Source organism: Notolabrus celidotus, chromosome 4, assembly GCF_009762535.1.
Source record: "Notolabrus celidotus isolate fNotCel1 chromosome 4, fNotCel1.pri, whole genome shotgun sequence".
NCBI lineage: Eukaryota > Metazoa > Chordata > Actinopteri > Labriformes > Labridae > Notolabrus > Notolabrus celidotus.
The window spans coordinates 35148770-35154884 of record NC_048275.1 but is presented as its reverse complement, the minus strand read 5'-3'; positions in this window follow the sequence as shown (position 1 = coordinate 35154884).

Here is a 6115-nt window from a genome sequence, read left to right as displayed (position 1 = left end):
ACAACTTCTATTTTGGGGCATTTTTGCCTTTATCTGACAGGACAGCTGAAGAGAGACAGGAAACGTGGGGAGTGAAGAGTGGGGAAGACCAAGCGACAACCTTCGGTCTCAAAATATGAAGCCTATGCGAAAGTGTTTTAAACTGCAGTACATTGAGTGTCCACTTGAGGCTGGCTGTGGAAAAACCAGAAACCACATACACACCCATTCAAAGAAGAAAATCTTTGCAGTAGAAATAATCATGTTTACAGCCTGGTTCAAAAAACGGCTTGGGTCTACATAGCTAATTTCACTATCGGCACACACTGTACAGGGGTGAATTTTTTTCTAACACGACGGTTCAGAAGATTACAAGTTTGTCCCAAATAAGGACATGACTGACTTGATTGACAGGTGGGAACACTGTAGCTGTTGTACCTCACACTACGTTTGGTTGAGTTCAGCATTTCCAATATGGCTGTCACCGCCGATTGGCCTCAAAACAGCGCTCAGGAACAGATGGGTGACGTCACGGATACTACGTAAGACTGTACGATTAATGGACGTAGTATCCGTGACGTCACCCATCTGTTCCTGAGCGTTGTTTTGAGGCCAATCGGCGGCGACAGCTATATTGTAAATGTTGAACAAAACCAAATTCATTGTGGGCCCTTAGCCTTTTCACTAACAGCTACAGGGTGTCCGCCTGTCAATCAAGTCAGCCAAACCCTTAAGTTTAATATCTTAAAAAAATAACAGCTATTCAGTCCTAAACTGTTTTTTGTACCAGGCTGTGTACATGATTATTTCTGCTGTAAAGATCGTCTTCTTTGAATGGGTGTGTATGTGGTTTCTGGTGTTTCTGCAGCCAGCCTCAAGCGGACGCTTGAGGAATTGCAGTTTAAAATACTTCCGCATGGGCTTCATATTTAAGACCAGAGGTTACTGCTTGTGGAAAACATGCAGCAAATGGTCACGGCTGGGAGTCGAAACGGCGATCCCTGCAACAAGGACTTTAACCTCTGTATATGGAGCGCGCTTAGGCAACCCGCGCCCAAAGGAAGTTTTAAAATTTGACGGGTTGTTAATTAAATGACAATTGGTGTTTTAAACTACGTAGATTTTTTTTCTCCCTGCTTTTAGTTTCAGAGAACTTCCTGTGCCTTCCTGGTAAAAAGAGAAGTGGCATCGTTTGATGACTGAAACCCCACTTGTTTTCTTTTGTGTGAAACTTTAAGGAAAAGTTGTTTACTGAATGTTGTTTTTGTGAGGCTGTTTTGTCTTCTCCATCTCTCTGCAACATAACAGGTTAAAACATGACCTCTTACCTATTACCTCAATCAAGTACTCCCTGAGGAGGAGCACCTCGACACAGCAGCAGCTGCCACGCACATCACAGAGACGCTTCACATCTGATGACTGAACATGCGTCGCAGTTGTAACCATAGGAACATAGGGAATATATAAAAATCATACTTTCTTTTCCTTGAGGGCAAAAGTCCTTTGCTAATTGACAGAAATGAAATGTTACATGATGTTAAATCTAAGTGTTAGGAGTGTTTAAACACAGAGTTAATATAGAGATCTGAGAGGTCTGTTGATAGACTTGAAAACATGCATCATGATTAATTTTTTATCTCTCTGTGTGTTAACTTCCAGCCTGCCTTTGGGGACACTGAGCACAAATAAGTGTGTAATTGGGCTTTATGTAGGTGTCACCTGTTGTATTCATAAGCTAAATGGCATAGTCATTGTTATCCTCACACATTCATCAGAAGATCACATTCCAGCTTTTGTGCAGCCGCGGCACGTGTCATCTGAGTGCCTCCTACATCACAGCCAATTAGTTCATTGTGCAATATATCGTATGGCTGTAATTTGAATATCCGACAAATGTATGATGCCAGATTCTGTGGGTGCCGGAGAGCCCAGGCATACCAAAAAGGGCCACCCACAGGTCACCTGTACTCCCCTTTAAATATGGATGGGCGTCATAGCAGGGATCAGTGTCACCCTGCACGCGTCTGTGAATGGAAGTGCCTCTGGCAATCATTGAGAAACCTCTATGAGGAAAGATTCAGCAGATGGATGGGGTGTTTGAAGGGGAAAACAGGCCTGTTGTGGCAGCTGCCTTGAACTTGTTGGATGGTCGAGGGCCAGATGTCTAGGTTAACCCCTTGAATTCCCCTGGGTATCAGACCCTATCCACTCCTCTAATGCAGGACTCTTCTTCGGACAGTTAGCTTGTCTGAATAGGTGCTTGAGATAAATCAGGTGTCAAATGTGCTGCAGAACCTGGTGTTGTGCATTGTATTGGTTGTATTGTCTTCTGATAGCTGCCACGAGACCGGTGTCGGATGAACAAAGCCAGATGACAACCAGGGTGAAGAGAGTCTGTCAGCGAACAAGGTGAAGGAAGCAAAATTTCACTCAAAGCTGTGTGTGTGTGTATGTGTCTGTCTGTCTGTCTGTCTGTCTGTCTACATATACAGTATATATATATTTTTGTTTCACTAAGGGTAGAAAAAAGTTAAAGGGAGTATTGCATCACATTTTTACTTTATAAAATGGTAAAAAGTCTAGGGGTGTTCCTGGGCAGTGTGTGAATGTATATGAATGGGAATAGTTAACACTGATGGTCCCCTAACATAGCACCCTCTATTTGTGTATGAATGTGGTGTGAAGTGTGATTTCTACAGTTGTTCAGTTTATCACAATATCATCTATATAAAAAGTCACTCCTACATATAAATAAACCTCAGTTATAGTTGTTCATTCAGATTTTGTTCTTTATAAAGTAAATATTTTTCTGAGGCCTCCTATCTGACAAGATGGCTTAGCTTCTGGTCCAGCTTAATATCTTAACATGGATACAGGGGACCTGAAGAGCAAAACACAACGACAGATCAGACAGTCCCAAAAAAATAATAATAAATCACAATACATAAAAATACAAATCACAAAACACAACCACACATTAACAAAAACCAGACGACAAATCACAAAAAACAACAGCAATAAATCACAAAATGCTACGACCAATCAGAAAAAAATCTAATTATAAAACACTCCGACAAATTACAACATGTTAATGCAAATAACAAGGCACAACCACAAATTATAAAAATCACATATCACACAACATAACCACAAAGAAAACCACAAATCACAAAAACACTATGACAAATTACAGTCACACCAAAACAAATAACAAAACACAACCCCTGAGGCTCAGGATGCTCCCATTTGTGACATCATTCCTTCTGTTGTCATCTCTTGGAAAATACTGTATCACAAAACACTACAACAAATCAAACATAAAAGAATCACAAAAAACTACAAAGAATTACGAAATACTAAAAGAATGCACAAAAATCAACCACACATGACAAAACGCATCCACTAATCACAAAAAACACAAACACTAGTCACAACACACAGCCAGAAATCAGAATACATTATGACAAATCACAAAACAATTTACAACACACTAAAACAAATCACCAAACACAACAAGGAATCACAATACACTACAACACATTACAAAACACAACCAAAGATCATCATTGGACTAGTTAAGATTCAGATTAGTGTCTCCAAAGGTTGTCTAAATGTTCTGTATAGTTGAAGTCTAAGCATCATGGTTTCTTCATGTTGTGTTGAATAACATTAAATCCTGTTCAAAGGCATTCAGCTCTTTTAGCTAGCAACTCTGGTTCTAGAGTTTCTCCGTCTGAAACAAAACTCCAACAGAAAATGTACTTCAGTTTTCTAATCCTGCTCCAGTATCAGACAAGAGGATGAAACATTACTAAAAAAAGGAAAGATCTATAGAAAATTGAACTCTTCATGCATGCGTACTTTACCAGCAGAGCCTCTTCTGGTGAGTGCCGAATATTGACCCAGTTTTTTTTGTGTGAAAATTCTGACCCAAACACAGGAACAAAATTTACTGTAAAAAAAATAACCTATCTTGTAATTGATAATCTCATTTTATAATGTACGTCATGAAGAGCAGCAGTATATGAGGGTCACATTTGTCTGTTATACACCTCAGTTAATGTTTAATGTAGGTATCTGATGTTAAATTTGAGCTTTTTAATATACAAAACTCATTTTTTGCAGTGTGTTCTCTTCTGCTCAGGAGTAAATCCTGTTTGTTTGAACCTCTGCAGGAGATGTATATTGAGTGCACCTAAAGGACGTGCTGGTTTGGTGAACAGGTTGAGCTTGTAGGACCACAGTGTTTCCTACAACAAGCTGGTGAGTGACTCATGTCATTATCACTGTCTGAGCAACATGAGTGTTGGAGTTATCACTGAAAAGTAAGGAAACATGAGCTGTAAGCTGACAGCCGGCTCACATTTGAGGATTTATGGCTGCAAATAATAATTTATGTCCTATCATTGACATTATCAACAGTATATAATTATATAATATTATGATTATACTCATTATTCAGTTAAACATAGGTTGTGTTAGGAATGGTTCAGGACTTAGACTGCACAGTGTTTTGTGTACAGGGAGGTTGACTTTCCTCTGATATAAAAATGTATGTACTATGTGTATCGTAATATCTGTAGGTTATTATGCAACCATAAGTTTGCATTCTAAAAATTTGGGTATTTATGATCTTCACAGCAGGATAACCCAGCAGCAGGCAGGCAGGCTGCTCACTGCTCATGTCAGGCACAGTTGTAATTTGCAGTGGATAGATCACATTAGAACTTCACTGCTATAGCTCAGTAAAGCCATCCTAAAACTAGAGTAATACAATCAATCAATCAGTCATCTCCTGACTTCACAGCACAGGAGAGCTCTGCTGGAATGCTGCTAAGCTGCAGATGTACCAGCCAAATTACCCCAGAGGGGAATTACCAGGCCATAAATCCAGACGTTGGGAAGGAGGCTGTAGCCTATTTCATGGTTAAAAAAAAAATAAGCCAAACAATCTGTGCAACTTGTTTCCTTTACCTTCAGAAAGAAAGTCAAACTAGTTATTGATAAATGATATAAGCATGTTTGCAACACAATCTTAAAAGCAAAGACTTGTTGTGTCCTAACTTTCTTTAAGGCTCCTGTGTGGAGCTTGTGATGTGTGTAGATTTTGGCCTTCCTCTGGACAAAACATTTTTTGCTGATCTTGTCCAGTACATTTGAAAGTAGTTATTTTGTCAGCTAAAAATCTCATCCTGCTTTCTTTCCAAAGTCAAATCTATCATTCATCAAGGATCTAAGTCATGGAAAATGTAAACCAAAGGTCTTTTGTTGATCACTTCTTTTGACACGTACCATGCTTCAGCCGTTTTATACATTAAAAATAACTGTTCAGCAATAATCAGTCTATTGTGGCTCATAAAGAGACATCAGTATAAATTCAGTTTGTCTAACAATGTAGCTTTAAATATAAGCCTGGTTCTCATAAAGGGATGTAACAGGCGGATAATGAACATATTCATCCTCCAGTGCTACCTGTATTTAAAGATCCTTCATCATTACATGTTTATTTTCAGATTGAATGATTTTAGCAAAACATAAGATTGTTTTGTCTATTTTATTTGTGAAATTCTTGTGTAAGTACTAGGCAAACAACAGACAGGCAGACAGCCTAGTCAACATGACACAGTAACCATTGGCATCCAATCATTGGCAGGCACTGCGCTTCATTATTGCTAATTAAGATGTATAAATATGCTGTCTGGCACTTGACTTGTCGGTTGCAATGAGCCATTTTTTCCAATCAAACTCAAAAAGTGCCAAGGTAGACAAGGTGAGGGCACAACTGCTGGTAGTGGTGCTGCAGTATGTACTCTGTGGGCACATTTCAGCTCATCTGGCATACATCTGACTGACGCCTTCTGGTGCCAGCAGCTAAACAAGCTCAGGTTTGAGGGAAGCCTGTTGTATATTTGGGCTGAGCACAGCAAAGTCTGCCAATGTCTTTGAGTGTCTGGCCTCAATGTCTCAATACAGAGCTTCATGTTGAGCTGTGCTCCCTGGTTGTTAAACAGATGATGGCAATGGATGGTTACAGTTTACAGTTGGAGGCACTAACAACAGGATATGGCACTGTACTTTAGGCAGATAGTGAAAGCCTTCACTATATGCCTAGATAGTGAGGGCTGTATAGGATCTG